The sequence below is a fragment of the Ovis canadensis genome, chromosome X, assembly GCF_042477335.2.
Source record: "Ovis canadensis isolate MfBH-ARS-UI-01 breed Bighorn chromosome X, ARS-UI_OviCan_v2, whole genome shotgun sequence".
NCBI classification, from domain to species: domain Eukaryota; kingdom Metazoa; phylum Chordata; class Mammalia; order Artiodactyla; family Bovidae; genus Ovis; species Ovis canadensis.
In genome coordinates, this window is record NC_091727.1 from 104,641,338 (window position 1) to 104,662,317 (window position 20,980).

Genomic DNA, 20,980 nt, shown 5'->3' on the forward strand with positions numbered 1-20,980 from the left:
CTTGGTCACATTTTTTTCACACCAGACGGGCGGGAGAAGAGGGCATGGGCTGCGGGAGGTGTGATGTTAGATAGAATTTCTGGAGCAATACTGCCATCATGAGGAAGTCACTGGAAGAAGTCCCAAAGGTTTCCTCTGAAAGGACTTTTCATCTGGAAAGGTCCCTTCTGTGAAGAGACTGAAGGGCTGGGCACCCAGCCTGAGCTCAGTGCCTCCTCCAGAAGCCAACTGGGAGCTCTGGACTAAGGTGGGGTTCAGCTCTAGGGGCTGGCCTTTGGGGAGGCAAGACAGCCAGCAGCTGCCAGGAAGTCCAGGCACAGGAAGTCGTGGGGTGGGGTCTTGGTTATTCTCCCAGGGTGGGCGGGACCAGAGGAAGCCACTAACAAAGTCTTAGGCCTGTGGGTGTTTTTCTCTCCCAGCCCTTCTGAGCACGTGGTATTCCCTTGCTCTGGGACCTGGGCTTTTTGTGGTAGCAGAATCAGGGCACAGAGGACAATGCCTGGGGGCTTATAGCAAGACCCAGTGTGTTGCTGGAGGTCTCAGGTGTATCCAAATTGGAGCTGGTAGAGCCTGAAGAAAAGTGGAACCACCCAGCCAAGCCAAGAAAGGTTAGTACTTCTGCTATGAGAGCAGACCTCACGCAAACAGATGGGAAGCAGAAACAAGGGAAGAGGATTGAAGATGAACCCACGTTTTAAAAGTCCTTGTCTGCCGGAGGTGGCATTACCTGTGACCTCGCTTCACTTCTTCATACATGGCTGTTGTAGCAGGTACATTGTAAAGAAGCATGATTATTTCTAGAAATGTGAAAACAGGTGGCAAAATTTTAAAACATGTCAAAATTCCGAAGAATATTTAATGCTGTTTTAAAAAGCATTCAAGCTGCAAAGTAAGAAAACTTGTTTTAATGCTCAAAGTAGAGGGAATTTGAACGTTGTTTTTTAAGTACATATATGTGAAAAGTGAAGAGAGAAGAATGCTTGGCAAAGACGTTTTAAAAGTGGTTTTTCTGACTGAGGTACCGATTGTTTCCAGCTTTATAATTTCTTAAAATTTGAATACTTTGCCAGCAGTAGCTATAACTTTTGTAATTTCTTAAAATAGGAAAGTCTTCTAGAGTAATATATAAAACATTTTGAAGCACACAAAAATATATTGGTATGCAGATAGGCATATGATATAAGGTAGTGCTGAAGATTGTGTAAAACTACAACCTACAATATGTGTCCAGTTCTGTTTAGAGAGAAGCAGACTATGTATGTGCATGTTTGTATATTTGTGTGTCTGTATATGTATGTGTAAACATGTATTTATGTATATACTTATACATATATATATAAGCATTTTTCAAAGCTACATATTTAAAATGATGGTCAGTGTTGTAGTTACGAGTATGCTTTTCAACTTGAAATTCTCAGGCGACATATAAATAACATAAGGTATTAATGAAAGATTATAGCTGCATGTAAAGGGTGTGAGTGCATCTATCTCCTTAAAGTCTTAGGATACACATCTGGGTGATGGAATTTGAGAGATACCAATTTCAATCTTCAGTTATTGAGTTCTGTTTTCTTTCTTTATAATTTTAAAAGAAATTTTTAAGATAAAAATCGGGTATGAATTTTGAGAAGTATTTAAAAAAGAAATCTTAACGTTTTGGCTCAGGAGTATCCAGTGTCTGTTCCAATATTAGTTTTAGAGAAAAAAAGCATGTACATGTATGTCGTAGTATTAATGATTAGGTAAGGCAAATCTCAAAATCAAAATTCCTGAGTGGTGGCATTATTGGTATGTTAGGTCCTGTGGATGAATTTTAAAAAGATTAAGTGAGAACCTAACTAATATTCTTTAATTAATGGGTCAGTCAAGTAGTTCTTTGCAACTGTTTTATTGTCTGAAATCCAAGTCTTGCAGACGTTCCATGGTAATTTCAAACTACCCAGGGAACAGAGTGAAAATTTGGGATCTAAAACAGGATGCTTATATAAAACCAATTTAATGTCAATTTATTGTAAGTTATTACCATAAATACAGAACTAAATGTGTGTGTGTTGAAAGAATGGAAGCAAATGTGCAAAAGATTATCAGTGTTTAGTACAGATTTTCTGACAGCATGTTTACTCTTGATCAGCACATGGTTATTTTCCGAATGCTTTGCAAGCACCATGTGTTGGTTGCTTATAAGAAAATAAAGGAGACTGATACCTAAGACTTAATTAATGGCGTATATATACATAATAATAAAGTCACAGGAAGCCATCGAAGGTCCTAATCACATGCATGGGAATGTGGTTGTGTTCCGGTGTTAAATGATGAAACCATGAAACAAAATCCTGTCCCTTCTGACTGGAATTTATATACGTTTAAGTATCCATGTCATTTCAAGTGGGACAGTGTATGGAATTCAGATTGGAGAGCTATCTGGACCCTCCTCTTAGGGTTCCAGTCAAGTAGCTGCTTTCCACTCAACACCAGGCCTAGTGCCCACTCAGAAAATTTAGAACTCCCAAGGAACCTGGCAGTGAGATCCAGTGAAGAACCACGTGGCCTAGTGCGTAGGTTTGTTCTTCTCCAGGGCCTTATTTCCATCATTTTCTTTTCTCTCTTAGCCCTGGATCCCTAAGACTGCCAGTTAGAGTAAATAACAAGGGACAATGTTGGGGATCAAGGCAGGGAAGGGTTTGGTAGAGTAGAAATGAAATTCTTGAAAACATGGCTGATGAAGGTAGGTGGTTTAGGCCTCAGTTTGATTTATGAGGGAAACTAGGAGCAAAAATATGTCTGTTTGAGCAAATTTCCCCCACACTGGGCAATAGCAAGGTAGCTTTGTTTCCTGACTTCTTTGTCTCTTGGTGGCTCAGATGGATTGGGCGGGAATAGACCTAGGGTAGGTGGAGGCGGGCTGGGTTAATTGGCTTTTCCAGAGCAATACTGCCACCAAGAGGAAGTAGTCTGACAGAACCCAAGGTTGTTAGAACTCCTGTGAGACCTAGAAGTTGAGAAGCTTGCCTTTTGCAAGGTTGAGGGGATGCTGGCCCTGAGCTGGGCCTTCACTTCAAACCTGAAACATTTGGGTCTAGATGTTCTTGAGGCTGTTCTTGGTTAAGGGCCGTCAAGGAAGATATGGAGACATTTAAGAAAGCATATCCCAATGGTCAAAAACCCTATGAAGATGTAATGTGACCTTTGACCTCTGCACCCTACTTCAGCTAAGCAGATAGCAAAGAAAGCTTGTGTCAGATGAACTAAGCTGCCTGAATTCTGTAAGCTTGACTTGTTCATATGCTAGACTAAGGAAGCTAGATGTATGAAGACAATGACCCATATCTGCAGTTAGAGTTGAGTGTGACAGAATTCCCTAGACCTGGAGTTCTTCATGCTCAAGAATTTTCAGTTCACAGATTTTGGTATACATTAAGAGACTGTGTTTGGCCAGGAAGTGGATGGAAGCCTAAAACAACAGTACCTTTCTGAGTGTCAGGAATTCAAACGTGACACCATGACCCAGCAGTAGATTGTAACTCTTGCCAACCCTAACTACTGCTCAACCATTGGCACTCATCTCAGATCAAAAGCTGCTTCCGGATGAAAAGTTAACAACAACAAAAAGCCCACCTAGTAGGAAAGGTGGCAAAGGAAAGAGCAGACAATAAAAGGCCATGTAACACAACAGTCTTACTAGTAGAGATTTTCAGATTCACCACTTCCAAAGTAAATTTCAATCCCACATGTGCTCTTATGATACTCTTCATTCTTCCTTATAACCCTGAGCAAACCACTGAAAATAAAACAATATCACCCAATTTGTGTAATGATTTGTATGATGGAATTGGACAACCTCCTAACCAGGTGACATGTATTGTCAGCTGACACAACTCTTTGGAGGTCAAACGGTCAGCATTGACCAATTGGTCAATTGGTTATCTTTTACAGGAGAATACCCTTTGTACGGAGACTCTGCCTCTCAAAAGTAATCACACGGGCACACTCTCACAGCAAAGCAGAAAGGTGGGGCCAAGGGTGATCATGAAGGTTTCCTTTATAAGAATGGGAGGGGCAAAAGGTCCATTTTCTAGGTTCAGCTACAGCAAGTTCAGCTAGCGCAGGCAATCTTTGTCCACCTTTGGAAAAACTGAAATCCATTCTGTTTAGTCCTTCTCAGGAGAGATGTCCAAACCTTTGATTCAGGGGCAAAAAGCAAAATACTGAAACTTCAGGATCAAACCATCCAATGTGACTAATACAAGAAAATGAAAAGAAAAAGCTTATCTTTTTCTACTTATTACATTCATGATTAATTCAAGTTGAACACATAAACACATGCATTTTAAAAAGTGAATAGGCACAAGGGAAGTATCTAGAAAGTGAACAACCAAACAACAGACAGTGTCTAACTTTGTTGAGTGATGTTTCCCATGGCTTACCTTCAAGTTTTAACTTTCTTCTTGTCTGAAGTGTTGAAGTGTTGAAAGCAAGAAAAGCTTGCATTTGAAATTGTTTAAAGAAGAAAGGAACATTATCCCAATATGCAATTAAGAAAAGACTGTGTTACAAGATCTATTTTTCTTATAAGTATGTGCATAGGTCTATGTATATGCAGGATTTAAAGACCTCACTCTTAATTAGTATGCCAGCAGAATGGCATTTCTAAATTGTGCTTACTAGAAAATCTGGTTTTCTAAAGCATATTTAATGTCATATGAAAAGGCTTTTATGATATAAGACCTAAGAAAATGATAGAAGGAAGGAACTCAAACTTCAAGGATATTGCACCTGAATCATGTAAGTCAAAATCCATACAGCAAACCATGAAATCCATTACACAGGTGCCCACACATGTATAATTATATAATAAATGTAACATAAAAGCAAAATGCAATAGCTTAGATATCAATGGAATGTCTGTTGAGTTCCTGTGACTTAGAGTATCATTTCTTTACTGCTTTATATTTGGTCAAATTACTGAGTCTTTTCTAGATGCATGTTATTTTATGATTTGATCAATAATAAAGGGATACTATGAAATTTAACCATGAAAAACTATTGTACTGCTCATGAATAGTTAATGCTGTTAGCAACTGCCCACTGTCCACTGCTGACTCAAAAATTCATGGCACCAAACTCCATGTATAGTGTGACCAAGTTGGGTTTGAAGAAAAAAAAAGGAAATGTTTTGTGTGTGTGTGTGTGTGTTTAGTGTTGCGCTGAGGAATATAGGGAGTATAATGATGACATGTAGACTAAATCTATTTAGCTGTTGAGAATAGTTTTATATCACTTTTATTAAATTTAAACAAACATACTCATCAATCTGCTAATAATGGTTCCCTTGGGAAAGAAGAATTTTGGATAAAGTGTTTATATTTGTTCTTGATAGACTGTGTTTTTCAAGAAGCCAATAATAAATTTGTAATTTGAGAACAAATTTAGAACAGATACGCACAGAAGAAATGATTAACATAACTTATTTGGTGGCCATTTGATAACTAATGTCTTTATATCTCTAACTGGTCACAAAAAACACCATTTGACACACCAATATTTTGAAAATAATTACCTGCTTGAATGGGCATCACTGCACTTTAAGAATGGCTGATGTACCTGGTAATTTTGTAAACAAGAATGCTTAAATCTAAGAAATGCAAAAAGATGGGAGGCACCTTTAGAAATAGGAAGTATTCCAGGGAACATTTAATGATGTTTGCAAGGAACTGAAACTATAATCAGTGAAGAAAACATGTTTGAACACTTGAGGTACAAGGAAACTGGGATTTTAGGCTAAAGAATATATGTGCACAGGAAATATGTAAGAACATATGGCAAAGATAGGTTAAAAGTTATTTCTACCATTTATTTTTGGCTTTATTAATAAAATATGAACAGGTTGCCAACAGTTAGGCATCACTCTTTTAACTGCCTTAAGGAGAGACCTCTTTCTAGAATAAAATGTAAAGAAATTTCAAGCTGGGTAAAATATATATTGATATTTATATAAGGTTATGCAGAAAACTTTGTGTAAAACTACACCCAATATAAGTAAAATTGTGATTAAGCAGGAACAAGTGAGTACATGTGTACATATGCATATAACAGATACCTTATATATATTATATATTCAATATATGATAAATAGCGTGATAAAAAGCATTTTCATAAACTATTTACTAAAATTAGGACTTGCAAATTTTATATAACCTTAAAATGCCTGGGAATCAAGAGTGAAATTTTCTATGGAAACCATAATGTACTAATATACAGTTTTAATATAAATTATTGTTGTGTTTGAACCAAATGTAGAATTCCATGTATTGAGAGGAGTGGAAAGACATAATCCAAAAGGTTATGAGTGGTCATAAGTTTTATGGTAGATCTTTGCTCTTAATCAGCACATGGTTATTTCTGAATCCTTGGCAAGTACATCTTACTTATTAGTGAGGAAATGGTTTTAAAACTGATCTCTAAGAGACAAATGGTAACACACACATACTTATACCCTATTAGAAAAGGAATTGGAGGCCATTTAATGACATGAGAAAGTAACTTCTGATGTGGGTCATTGTATGACATATGAGGAGAGCTACGTGGACCCTCTTCTTGGGGTCCCCGTCAAATGTCTGATGACAATTCAACACATAGAGCCTAAGTCTTTACCTAGAAAATGTTGGGACATCCCTTGAGAGGTGTAGAGATAAGCCAGGCAAGGATACATGGATGTGTAGAGATGCCCTCCTGGATGAATTTTCAGCATTTTGTTTTTCTGTTTAGGCCTGGATCCCTGAGACTTATCCACAGAAGCAGATAACTTGATGACTTGGGAAAAGGCTGGGGATGAAATGCTGAGTGAGCAAAAACAGAACTGTGAAGACTAGGCCTAGTGGAAATTGAAGATGCCCGATTAGAGTGGGTAGTTTTAGGCTTCAGTTTTCAGATGAAAATCAAAGCATAAGGACAGCAGTGAGCAGGTTTTCTCAAACTGGGCAAGATACTAGGCAGCCATATTACCTGGTGACTTTGCCTGTAGGTAACGTTTTTTTCTGACAGGTGAAGAGGGCTGGGGGGCAGGGAGGACAATACTTGCTGGCATAGACAGAGCACTACTGCCATCATGCGGAAATAATTTAAAATCTACCCACTCGTTTTGTTTTGTTTCTGTGATGACTTTCAGTTTCGAAAGATCCATTCAGTGGAAGGGTTATGTGAGCCCTGGTCTTAAATTAGGCCTCCCTGTCTTCTCTGAATGATTATAGGAGCTCTGGCCAAAGGCCTAATGCTGCTATGACAAAGGAGAGGTCCAGGTCTAGGAGTTGGCCTGTGGGACTGGCTGGACTAAGCCATCTGCCACAAGGAAGTTCCAGCACAGGAAGTTGTGGGGTGAAAACTTCAAGTAGTTAAAAACACATACAAAGACACATCGGTGCTCAAACTCCTGAAACCTAGGATAAAGAGAAAATTTAGAGGATCCGTGGAGAGGAGCAAATATAAGGTTTATAGAAGACTGGACAAGCATTATGCAAGCTACAAGGAAACAGACTGGCATCTTAACAGTACTGAAGACAAAACAAAGATAAAATGATCAACCCAGAAGTTTATACCATCAACAATGTCTTTCAAAATAAGGAGAAATGCTTTTTCAGACAAAATCTAAGAGAATTCATTATTAGCAGACCTTCACTACAATAAATATTAAAGAAAACTCTTCTGGCAGAAGGAATGTGGTGTCAGACAGACACACAGGATTGACACAAAGAATTAGAGATCTATAGAAATGGTTAAAATGAAAGTAAATACAAAAGGCGTTTTTCCTTATTTCTAATTGTTTTCAAATATATTTGATTGTCTGTTAGAAGAATAGTAGTTTATTTTAGAGGTATAAAGACAGCACAAAAGATAGGAAGCAAGAACGTATTGTTATAAGGCTCTTCCACTACGTGAGATGCGATATATTTATTTGAAATCAAACTGGGATTAATTGCATGTATAGTTTCTAAACCTGAGGTCAACCACATATGGGCTTCCCTGGGGGCTCAGAGGGTAAAGAATCCACCTGCTAATGCAGGAGACCCTGGTTTGATTCTTAGGTTGGGAAGATCCCCTAGAGAAGGGAATGACTACCCACTCCAGTGTTCTTGCCTGGAGAATCCCATGGACACAGGAGCCTGGCGGGCTACAATCCTTGGTGTGGCAGAGTCGGACATGACTGAGCAAGTAAGCACACACATGCACACAGCCACATACAAATTTAAAAAGAAGTATAAATAATGAGCTAATAGTAATAAAACTAGAATCATAAAAATGCTCAACAGATCCACTAGAATTTCAGGAAAGATGAAAAAAAAAAAGAACTAATAGAAAGCAACCAGAAAAATGATATATTTAATTGCTGCCATATTAATAATTACATTCAATATAAATGATCCAAGCAAGTATTTAAGAGACAGAGATTTTCAGATTGTGTTACTTAAAGTAAGAACTGAGTATGTTTTGGCTGCAGGAAATCCACTTTAAATATAAAGATAAAAAAAATATTTAAAAAAAATAAATAAATATAAAGATATTGATATGTTAAAAATAAAAATGATGGGATAATGTATACCAAGCAAACATTATAATCAAAAGAAAGCCATACTGCCTGTTTCAATATCTAAGGAGACTCCTAATGGTAAAGGATATAGACCCAAACATAGAAGAACTATATTGGAGAAGATCAACTTTAAGGGAGAAGAGAACTTTAAAAAATAATTATTATCAATATCTTCAAACAAGCAAGAGATAATATTTCAACTATAATAGAAAGGATATGGTGAAAAAAATAAGGTTACAATGAAGAAGAACACAATTAAAAGTAACATAGCAGAAATACTAAACTCATCAAAGAGGTTGGAAAAAGACCATACTTGTAATTTTAAAAACTGAAAAAGGGAAGAAAACTAAGAAAATGAAGTGCATCAGTAAATGTGATTTAATATCCAAATAATAGGAGTTCCCAGCAAGTTCACAGAAATGTAAAATCCTATATACCAGGTTGAAAGGGACCATTAAGTTGCCAACATAGTGAGTAAAAAGAGACCTACCTGAGGACATATTATTATGAAATTTCATCACACCAGTAACAGGGAAAATCTTATCACCTATAAATACAGAGAATTAGAATGACTTTGAACTTCTGAACATCAACACTGGAAACTAGAATTCAATGAGACAACGTCTTCAAAATACTGAGGAAAAATATTTCCAACCTAGAATTCTATACACAACCAAACTTTCACTGAAATATAAGGATAAAGATATCCTTGATTTGCAAAATCTTATTACTTGCCTTAGAGCCTTTTTCAAAAAGTTCCTTTAGCCTGTCTTTTCAAAAAGTTTTACAATTAAAAGGGAAAATATGGGTTTCAGGAAATTGGAGCTCTCATAGAGGAGATATGAAAAAGAAATCCCCAGAATGTGGATGAAAGAAATATCAAAATGATAATTAAACACCAGACAGAGGGGAAACCAGGATGCATCCAAGGGGCTCAGAAAATTATGACATAAATTTTGCCAAGTAGGTCACATTGATATAAATACTTAATATGAATTAGATTCTTGAGAGATATTTTAGGTAGCTTGTATACATCTATAGATAAATATATAATAAATTTATTTCAGTCATTATGCATAAGCGAAATGCGATTTTTAAAAAACATGTTTTCATTTTGATACATATGAAGTATAGGGATATTTCAAAAATAACTATGATAAATTAATGAAACAAATAGAGTTGTTTGTTTAATATCTAGGAACAAACCCCAAGAATATAAGATTTTGGCAAGACGTTCATTATGCAGTATGTAACCAAAGAAAGATATAAAAACATATATTAAGTATAAATTTATTTTATGAATAAAAACTATTAATATTATATCTGCAAGGCAAAGAAAAGAGCCACAAAATTTTAAAATTCTAGTTACTACCTATAAAGAGTAGAATTATGAACATTTATTCATTTCTAATTTATAACCTTTTTAGTTTTGAATATTTTAAAGTGATGCATATCACCTTAGTAGCTGTGGGAAAATAAAGCTATTCTCATAGTAAAATATAAATTAAGGATATGGGCCCATGTACAATAATTATTGTGTTAAAAATATAGGGCAAAATTAGATTCAATAATATCAAACACAATTTCTAAAAACTCACATGTGCACATATAGTCACATTCACCAAATAAATTCATTTTTGTTGGCCGAATTATATAATTTATGTCAATGTGTGTAAAAACAGATTCCTAAACAAATATGCATGAAAAATATCATCAAAAAGGTACCTATAATAAAATGTACTTCTACTTGAAAAAGCAGATGTTGGAAATGAAAATTCAAAATATAGACAGGCATGCATTGAAATCTTAAGTTCTAATAATATGTCCCCAAGATTCACTGGAAACAAATAATCTTCTATCTATGCTAACCTAGAGAAGCAAAAATTAGCTTCTGCCATAGAAGTGATAGAAATGTGAAAAATAATATACATTTTAAATTTAAAAATGAATATAGGTGTACATATGGAATTCCAAGTTGGATGTGCCATTAACCAGTAAGAGTTACTTTAGGCCTTAAAGAAAGAATCTCAGGAGCTGAGTCAAAAAACAGCCTTCCACCAAACATAAAAGTATTAATGTGTCCCAGAAAATGGATGGAGACTCTCCCTGGGAAGCCCTTGAGGACAGGTGACTAGAGACAGTCTCCTCCAGGCTTGAACTTCCAGCATTTTCTTCCATTTAATCCTGGTATTCTGAGACTTGTCCTGAACTTGATAATTGGGATAAAGTGCTGGAGAACTAATGCTGAGTGAAGATGAGCTGAACTGTGAAGCTGAGATCTGGTGCAAAGCAAATGCTTTATGAAGAAGATGCCTGATGCTGAGGAGTAGTTTAGGCTTCAGTTTAATTATACACAGAAATGGAAAGCAAAACCACTGTAGCGTGAGCGAACTGGGCCGTGTGTGAGACAGTTTTGCTTCCTGCTGCCTTTTTTTTTTTTTTCAGACTAGACGGGCGGGAGAAGAGGGCCTCAGGGCAGGGCTGGTTGACATTTCTGGAGCACTACTGCCATCACGAGGAAATCATTTGGTGGAGCTCTAAGTCCATTACTATTTTCTCTCAGGAAACCCAGAAGTTGAAGACTGTTGGACCTGTGGGAGGTTGAGCATACTATAACTCCAAGCTTTGCATCCTTGCCTTCATCTCAGATACATTGGCAAAGACACGACATAATTGTAAAATCTGCTACCGAACAGGCAGCTGCCAGGAAATCCAGGCACGGGAAGTCGGGGTGGAGCCTCTCCCATTGCAGGCAGCACTACAGGAAGTGGTTTAAGACCCAGAGCAGAATTTCTGATCCTCCTCTTCGTGTCTGGAGGGCTACAGTCCACGGGGTTGCAGAGTCGGACACGACTTCACTTTCACTTTCACTTTCGTGTCCCTTGAGCATGAGGGAGACAGTCTGGGACTCAAAACTTCGGCACACTGGGACCTTGGCACCATTTGGCAGTGGTGTCAGAGCTCAGAGTGCAGGGGAAAAAATCTGTTGATCATGAGATATTTTGAAGAGTGTGTTTGAGCTGAGAAGCGTAATTGATCAATGACAAAGTGTCATTAGCTCTCAGGAGAGTCTTGAAGACATTTGGTGGAACATGCCTCAGTGACCCCTGGTGCCTTATGAAAGTGAAAGGTGACTCCTGACCTCCTAAAATTTCTGCTGAAACAGACCAAGAGAGAAAGCCTGGACCAGATGTGCTGGAAATCAGCACTTTGACTTAGCCACATGCTTGAGTAGAGTAGACAAATGTATAGAGAGAGAATCGTGAGCAACACAAGCAGTGGCCTCAGCTCTGGAATTCCTTAGGCTCAAAAGTACTGTGTTCACTTCACCCCAGCTATCCTTAACAGAAGCCAATGGACAAAGACTGGATAGAAGACTAAGGAAATACTTTCTCCCTGAATTTCAGTTACAGTGAAAATAGCAAAAACTAGATACTAAGAACAACTATTGTCAATATTACTGCCCTTCAACGATTGACATTCATTACGAATCATTGGCTATTAAATGGAAAGGTAAAGGAAAACAATTTAGCAGGAAAGGAGAAAAAAGAACGGGGCTCAACCTTCCCAGAAGAAAAAGGCCATGGAACAGAAAAGTCTGTTGGCAGAGGTTCTCAAATTCACCATTACCCAAGTAAATTATGGTTCAAGAAGTTCTCAACCATCTCCATCTCCCAATGAATATATCCTGAGCGAGCTACTGAAAATGAAGCCAGCAATATTGCCCAGTGTATGATTATTTGTAGAAACAGACAAGCTCCTATGAGCTGGGAAGCAGTCAATTGATTTAACTTGTCCGAGGACAATTTATGTGCATATTTCACATGACCATACCCTTCCTCCAGATACTATGCCTTCCAAAATTGATCACACAGCCACATTGCAATAGGAGATGAGAGTGTAGGGAAAGTAGATTCATTGCGCTTTCGTTTACAATGGCTGACATTGCAGAGGGAAAGGACCCATTGTTCTCAGGTTGGATCTCACTTGGTTCAGTTACGCTGGATAGTCTTCTTAAGTCCTTGTGAAGACTGAATTCCATTCTCTATGATCAGGCAAGGTATCTCACACCCTTTGATTAGGGATTAAAGCAAATTATCTTCAGAATCAAATCATCCTAGTTTGTTAATATAAGAAAAGAGAAAGGGAAAAGTAAAGTCTATGCTTATCACATGTATTATTACTCAAAGTTGAATACATAAATATATATGGATTCGAAAGAGTGAATATGCACAATGGAAGGATTCTAAGCAAACAGTTTTTTGTATCTACCTTTCTCGAGTAATTTTTCTAAGGTTATGCCATCAAGTTTTAACTTTATACATGTCTGAATCTTTGAAATACTAACAAGCCTGGGTTACATTTGAAATCAAAAAACCAAGATATAGCCCTCAGGCTTTAGGATAACCTTCCATGTAAGATTTCATTTCTTTTAAAAAAATCTGCATAGTTCTATCCACAAATGGAAATGGAAAAGGTCAGTTTTTTTCAGTAAAGAAAACAAATATCTTTGGGCAAACTTCTAAGTAATACAAAATCCAATGATCTGAAGGATATTTAGTGACTTGTGAGATGCCCTTGTGATAAAAGGACTCAGAAATGTACGACAGAAGGAAAACAACCCCAAACCCAAGGATATCCTTATACTAAAAAAAAAGAAAAAAAGAAAAGTGAAGCCACTTAGTCGTGTCCAACTCTTTGCGACCCCATGGACACTAGGCTCCTCCGTCCATGGGATTTTCTAGGCAGGAGTACTGGAGTGGGTTGCCATTTCCTTCTCCAGGGAACTTCCCGACCCAGGGATCGAACCCAGGTCTCCCACAATGTAGACAGACGCTTTCCGTCTGAGCCACCACTTGATCTTAGCCAAAATATCCTTATATAAGTATCCTTATACTAAGGTATCCTCATAAGGATATTCTTACACAACCCCATGAGAGCTATACATGGGAACATTCAAATGGAACAGATTTAGAAGGAAGAGCAGGAGAAAGAAGATAAAGATACAAAGCTTGTTTCCATGGACTGCTCGGCCTTTCTCTAAGGGGTTATATACTGAGATGATATCAGGTACAGAAGAGTAAGTGGCACTAAAATAGGTGAGAGTTCAGGAGTCTGATGTACTCGGTTTTCTGAAGAGGATATCTTATGAAGCCTATAAAGAGTCTTCATCAATGAAAGGCTAAGAAGCAGGCTCTGAGAATAATACTAGCTGAGATGAATGAATGATTAGGTCCCAAACCCCAAGGGTCTCATCTTCCTTAGGTAAAAGCTAACCACTTAAGAATTCATCTCTGTACCTGATGACTGGATTGCTTTAGCCCTAGAGAAAAGCTGCAAAGTCACAACCTCCTGGGCTGAGAAGATAACTCCAGGCTGCCTTCTCCATTCTTGGTTCCCATATGGTTGTTACATCGGCACTCCTACTAATGCTCTAGAATTCATCGGCTTGACATGGCAGTGTGACCATCCTTGCTCCAGGCAATGAGTGTACCAACCATTTGGGTATCCCGGAGAACTCCAGATCACAGACCAGCTGCTGTTAGATGTGACATGGACTGAGATTCCCATCCCAGACCCCAACTCTGACCCTGCTGATACAGGGTGCCTAGACCCCAGAGTACAACTGTTTCATTCTGTAAGAGGCGGGAGACAGATGCCCAAGGTCTGCACAGACTCTAAATGATTTCCTCTAGTTCTGGCTCTGAACCCCCACCCCTGCCACAGTCCTGGCCCCTCACCTAGAAACTTCTCTACCAATATTCTGCCTTTGTGCAGAACTCCTAGACAGTCTCAGAGTTCAAGTAAAGGAGACACAGCTTGGTCACGGCCCATTTATCCTGGGAATTAGCCTTACATTTCCTAAAGGCTAGATCTCACAGAAATTCACACTAACAATTTTGTCTTTTCCTTTTTTCAAATATTATTTATTTATTTGAGATCTCAGATCTTTGTTGTTAGGGATCTCTGATGTTTGTTGTGGCATGCTGGATGGTTTCTTTCTTTCTTCTTTTTTTTTCTAGTTGCTGCACACAAGATCTTTTAATTGAGGCAAATGGGATCCCTTTCCTCAGCCAGGGATTGAACCTGGGCCCCCAGCATTAGGATCATAGAGTCTTAGCCACCAGGCCATCAGGGAAGTCCAAATTTTGGCTTTTCTAAAACTACTTCCTCGTGAGGGCAGTAGGCCTCCAGCTAAGGCAACCAGCCCTGCCCCCAGCGCTTCTTCTCCCGCCCATACAGTCTGAAAAAAACACCACAAAGCTGTAAAGGAGCTAGAAAACATGGCTGCCACACTTGAAATCCATTTTGGGGACACAGGCTTGCAGTGTTTGTTTTTTGCTTTTGGTTTCCATTTGAAATTGAAATGCACCCGAAAATCTCCGACCCTCATAAGACATCTTTTCAAGAGTTCTTTTGCAGATCTTATTACCGAGTCCAAGCTCACTCTGCTCTCCGCAGGATAGGCCGATGAATGGGAGAGGCAAGGTGTTGAGGCAAGGAAGGGACTTTAATCTGGGAGCCAAACGACCGAGAAAATGGCAGGCTAGCATCTCAAAATAATGATCTTATTAGGGTCTGGATGCCAGGTTCTTTTATAGATCAGAGTGAAAGAAGCAATGAGGAACTAAAGTCAAAAGGCAGAATACAGAGGAAGATGCAGTGGGGAAGTAAACTTAAAAGGTCTCCAGTCTTATAAAACATCTCCAAGAGAATGTCCAACCTTTGAAAGATATGTTAATCTCTTCTATCTTTAGTCACCTAAAGGAAATCAGTCCTGAATATTCGTTAGAAGGACTGATACTGAAGCTGAAGCTCCAATACTTTGGCCACCTGATTCGAAGAACTGATTCATTGAAAAAGACTCTTATGCTGGGAAAGATTGAAGGCGGGTAGAGGAGGGGAGGACAGAGGTGAGATGATTGGATGGTGTCATCAACTTGATGGACATGGTTTGAGCAAGCTCCGGGAGTTGGTGATGGATAGGGAAGCCTGGCATGCTGTAGTCCATGGGGTCACAAAGAGTCAGACGGACTGAGCAACTCAACTGACTGAAGTAGTCCTCTTAAGTCCTTGAGAAGACTTCATTCCATTTCTTCTAGTTCTGCCCACAATGGGAGGAAACAAAACCCCCCTGCCACAGTCAGGCCCCTCATTCAGAAGCTTCTCTGCCAACATTCTACCTTTGTCCAGAGCTCCAAGACAGCCTCAGAGTTCAAGTAAAGGAGACCCAGGTTGGTCAGGGCTCATTCAGCATGGGAATTAGCCATAAATTTCTTTAAGGCCAGATCTCACTGGAATTCACACTAACATTTTTTTTAAAAATAGTATTTATTTATTTGACTGCCAGGGTCTTAGTCATGGGCTCTTGGATCCTCATAGAGTTAGTGGATCGCTGATCTTTATTGTGGCATTTGGGATGCCTTTTTTTTTTTTTTTTAAAGTTCTTGCCTTCAAGAGCTTTTGGATGAGGCATGTGGGATCTAGTTCCTCAACCAGGGATTGAACCCTGGCTCCCTGTATTGGGAGTAAGGAGTTTTAGACACTGGGTCATGAGGAAGTCCAAATTTTGGCTTTTCTAAAACTACTTCCTCGTGAGGGCAGTATGGCTCCAGGAAAGGCAACCAGCCCTGCCCCCAGCGCCTCTTCTCCCGCCCATACAGTCTGAAAAAAACACCACAAAGAGGTAAAGGAGCTAGAAAACATGGCTGCCACACTTGAAATCCATTTTGGATTTGCAGTACCTTGCTTTTGCTTTTGGTTTCTATTTGAAATCGAAATGCACCCGAAAATCACAGACCCTCGTCAGACATCTTTTCAAGAGTTCTTTTGCAGATCTTATTACCGAGTCCAAGCTCAATCTGCTCTCCGCTGCTGCTAAGTCGCTTCAGTCGTGTCAGACTCTGTGCGACCCCATAGACGGCAGCCCACCGGGCTCCACCGTCCCTGGGATTCTCCAGGCCAGAACACTGGAGTGGGTTGCCATTTCCTTCTCCAGTGCATGAAAGTGAAAAGTGAAAGTGAAGCCGCTCAGTCGTGTCTGACTCATAGTGACCTCATGGACTGCAGCCTACCAGGCTCCTCCGCCCATGGGATTTTCCAGGCAAGGGTACTGGAGTGGGATGCCATTGCCTTCTCCACCGGATAGGCCAATGAATCAGAGAGGCAAGGTGTTGAGGCAAGGAAGAGACTTTAATCTGGGAGCCAGCAGACTGAGAAAATGGCAGGCTAGCATCTCAAAATAACAATCTTATTAGGGTCTGGATGCCAGGTTCTTTTATAGATCAGAGTGAAAGAAGCAATGAGGATTCAAATCAAAAGGGAAATAGAGAGGAAGATGCAGTGGGGAAGTAAAGTTAAAAGGTCTCCAGTCTTGTAAAACATCTCCAAGAAAATGTCCAACCTTCGAAACATGTGTTAATCTCTTCTAACTTTAGTCACCTAAAGGAAATCAGTCCTGAATATTCTTTAGAAGGACTGATACTGAAGCTGAAGCTCCAATACATTGGCCACCTGATGCGAAGAACTGATTCATTGAAGACCCTTAAGCTGGGAAAGATTGAAGGAGGGAAGAGAAGGGGACCACAGAGGATGAGATGGTTGGATGGCATGATCAACTTGATGGACATGAGTTTGAGCAAGCTCTGGGAGTTGGTGATGGACAGGGAAGCCTGGCATCCTGTAGTCCATGGGGTCACAAAGAGTCAGACCAACTGAGCAACTCAACTGACTGAAGTAGTCCTCTTTCCTTGAGAAGACTTCATTCCATTTCCTCTAATTCTGCCCACAATGGGAGGAAACAAAACCCCCCTGCCAGAGTCCTGGCCCCTCACTCAGAAGCGTCTCTACCACGATTCTACCTTTGTCCAGAGCTCCTAGACAGCCTCAGAGTTCAAGTAAAGGAGACCTAGGTTGGTAGGGCTCATTCAGCCTGGGAATTCACCATAAAATTCTTTAAGGCCAGATCTCATGGGAATTTACAATAACATTTTTTTTTCTTTAAAAATAAAATAGTATTTAATCATTTGACTGCCAGGGTTATTAGTCGTGGGCTCTTGGATCAACATTGAGGTCTTGGATCACTGATGTTTATTGTGGGATTTGGGATGCTTTTTTTTTTTTTTTTTAAGTTGTGGCCTCAAGATCTTTTAGATGAGGCATGTGGGATCTATTTCCTCAACCAGGGATTGAACCCTGGCTCCCTGTATTGGGAGCATGGAGTCTTAGCCACTGGGTCATCAGAAATACGAATTTTGTCTTTTCTAAAACTACTTCCTCGTGAGGGCAGTATGGCTCCAGGAAAGGCAACCAGCTCTGCCCCCAGTGCCTCTTCTCCCACCCATACAGTCTGAAAAAAACACCACAAAGAAGTAAAGGAGCTAGAAAACATGGCTGCCACACTTGAAATCCATTTTGCGGGGACAGAGTTGCCTTACCGAGCTTTTGCTTTTGGTTTCCATTTGAAATCGAAATGCACCCGAAAATCACAGACCCTCATCAGACATCTTTTCAAGAGTTCTTTTGCAGAGCTTTTTACGGAGTCCAAGCTCACTCTGCTCTCCGCAGGATAGGCCGATGAATGGGAGAGGCAAGTTGTTGAGGCAAGGAAGGGACTTTAATCTGGGAGCCAAAGGACCGAGAAAATGGCAGGCTAGCATCTCAAAATAATGATCTTATTAGAGTCTGGATGCCAGGTGCTTTTATAGATCAGAGTGAAAGAAGCAATGAGGAACTAAAGTCAAAAGGCAGAATACAGAGGAAGATGCAGTGGGGAAGTAAACTTAAAAGGTCTCCAGTCTTATAAAACATCTCCAAGAGAATGTCCAACCTTTGAAAGATATGTTAATCTCTTCTATCTTTAGTCACCTAAAGGAAATCAGTCCTGAATATTCGTTAGAAGGACTGATACTGAAGCTGAAGCTCCAATACTTTGGCCACCTGATTCGAAGAACTGATTCATTGAAAAAGACTCTTATGCTGGGAAAGATTGAAGGCGGGTAGAGGAGGGGAGGACAGAGGTGAGATGATTGGATGGTGTCATCAACTTGATGGACATGGTTTGAGCAAGCTCCGGGAGTTGGTGATGGATAGGGAAGCCTGGCATGCTGTAGTCCATGGGGTCACAAAGAGTCAGACGGACTGAGCAACTCAACTGACTGAAGTAGTCCTCTTAAGTCCTTGAGAAGACTTCATTCCATTTCTTCTAGTTCTGCCCACAATGGGAGGAAACAAAACCCCCCTGCCACAGTCAGGCCCCTCATTCAGAAGCTTCTCTGCCAACATTCTACCTTTGTCCAGAGCTCCAAGACAGCCTCAGAGTTCAAGTAAAGGAGACCCAGGTTGGTCAGGGCTCATTCAGCATGGGAATTAGCCATAAATTTCTTTAAGGCCAGATCTCACTGGAATTCACACTAACATTTTTTTTAAAAATAGTATTTATTTATTTGACTGCCAGGGTCTTAGTCATGGGCTCTTGGATCCTCATAGAGTTAGTGGATCGCTGATCTTTATTGTGGCATTTGGGATGCTTTTTTTTTTTTTTTTTAAAGTTCTTGCCTTCAAGAGCTTTTGGATGAGGCATGTGGGATCTAGTTCCTCAACCAGGGATTGAACCCTGGCTCCCTGTATTGGGAGTAAGGAGTTTTAGACACTGGGTCATGAGGAAGTCCAAATTTTGGCTTTTCTAAAACTACTTCCTCGTGAGGGCAGTATGGCTCCAGTAAAGGCAACCAGCCCTGCCCCCAGCGCCTCTTCTCCCGCCCATACAGTCTGAAAAAAACACCACAAAGAGGTAAAGGAGCTAGAAAACATGGCTGCCACACTTGAAATCCATTTTGGATTTGCAGTACCTTGCTTTTGCTTTTGGTTTCTATTTGAAATCGAAATGCACCCGAAAATCACAGACCCTCGTCAGACATCTTTTCAAGAGTTCTTTTGCAGATCTTATTACCGAGTCCAAGCTCAATCTGCTCTCCGCTGCTGCTAAGTCGCTTCAGTCGTGTCAGACTCTGTGCGACCCCATAGACGGCAGCCCACCGGGCTCCACCGTCCCTGGGATTCTCCAGGCCAGAACACTGGAGTGGGTTGCCATTTCCTTCTCCAGTGCATGAAAGTGAAAAGTGAAAGTGAAGCCGCTCAGTCGTGTCTGACTCATAGTGACCTCATGGACTGCAGCCTACCAGGCTCCTCCGCCCATGGGATTTTCCAGGCAAGGGTACTGGAGTGGGATGCCATTGCCTTCTCCACCGGATAGGCCAATGAATCAGAGAGGCAAGGTGTTGAGGCAAGGAAGAGACTTTAATCTGGGAGCCAGCAGACTGAGAAAATGGCAGGCTAGCATCTCAAAATAACAATCTTATTAGGGTCTGGATGCCAGGTTCTTTTATAGATCAGAGTGAAAGAAGCAATGAGGATTCAAATCAAAAGGGAAATAGAGAGGAAGATGCAGTGGGGAAGTAAAGTTAAAAGGTCTCCAGTCTTGTAAAACATCTCCAAGAAAATGTCCAACCTTCGAAACATGTGTTAATCTCTTCTAACTTTAGTCACCTAAAGGAAATCAGTCCTGAATATTCTTTAGAAGGACTGATACTGAAGCTGAAGCTCCAATACATTGGCCACCTGATGCGAAGAACTGATTCATTGAAGACCCTTAAGCTGGGAAAGATTGAAGGAGGGAAGAGAAGGGGACCACAGAGGATGAGATGGTTGGATGGCATGATCAACTTGATGGACATGAGTTTGAGCAAGCTCTGGGAGTTGGTGATGGACAGGGAAGCCTGGCATCCTGTAGTCCATGGGGTCACAAAGAGTCAGACCAACTGAGCAACTCAACTGACTGAAGTAGTCCTCTTTCCTTGAGAAGACTTCATTCCATTTCCTCTAATTCTGCCCACAATGGGAGGAAACAAAACCCCCCTGCCAGAGTCCTGGCCCCTCACTCAGAAGCGTCTCTACCACGATTCTACCTTTGTCCAGAGCTCCTAGACAGCCTCAGAGTTCAAGTAAAGGAGACCTAGGTTGGTAGGGCTCATTCAGCCTGGGAATTCACCATAAAATTCTTTAAGGCCAGATCTCATGGGAATTTACAATAACATTTTTTTTTCTTTAAAAATAAAATAGTATTTAATCATTTGACTGCCAGGGTTATTAGTCGTGGGCTCTTGGATCAACATTGAGGTCTTGGATCACTGATGTTTATTGTGGGATTTGGGATGCTTTTTTTTTTTTTTTTTAAGTTGTGGCCTCAAGATCTTTTAGATGAGGCATGTGGGATCTATTTCCTCAACCAGGGATTGAACCCTGGCTCCCTGTATTGGGAGCATGGAGTCTTAGCCACTGGGTCATCAGAAATACGAATTTTGTCTTTTCTAAAACTACTTCCTCGTGAGGGCAGTATGG

At 40.1% G+C, this 20,980-nt stretch overlaps 1 long non-coding RNA gene across 1 annotated transcript in view; it reads left to right on the forward strand.

The window, feature by feature from the left end:
- The first annotated feature begins 362 nt into the window (after positions 1-362).
- Positions 363-20,980, forward strand: part of LOC138931152 (uncharacterized) — a 44,499-nt gene continuing 23,881 nt past the window's right edge. The window contains exon 1 of the long non-coding RNA XR_011446423.1: positions 363-770. This is a non-coding gene — a long non-coding RNA (uncharacterized lncRNA). The remainder of the gene's footprint in view (positions 771-20,980) is intronic.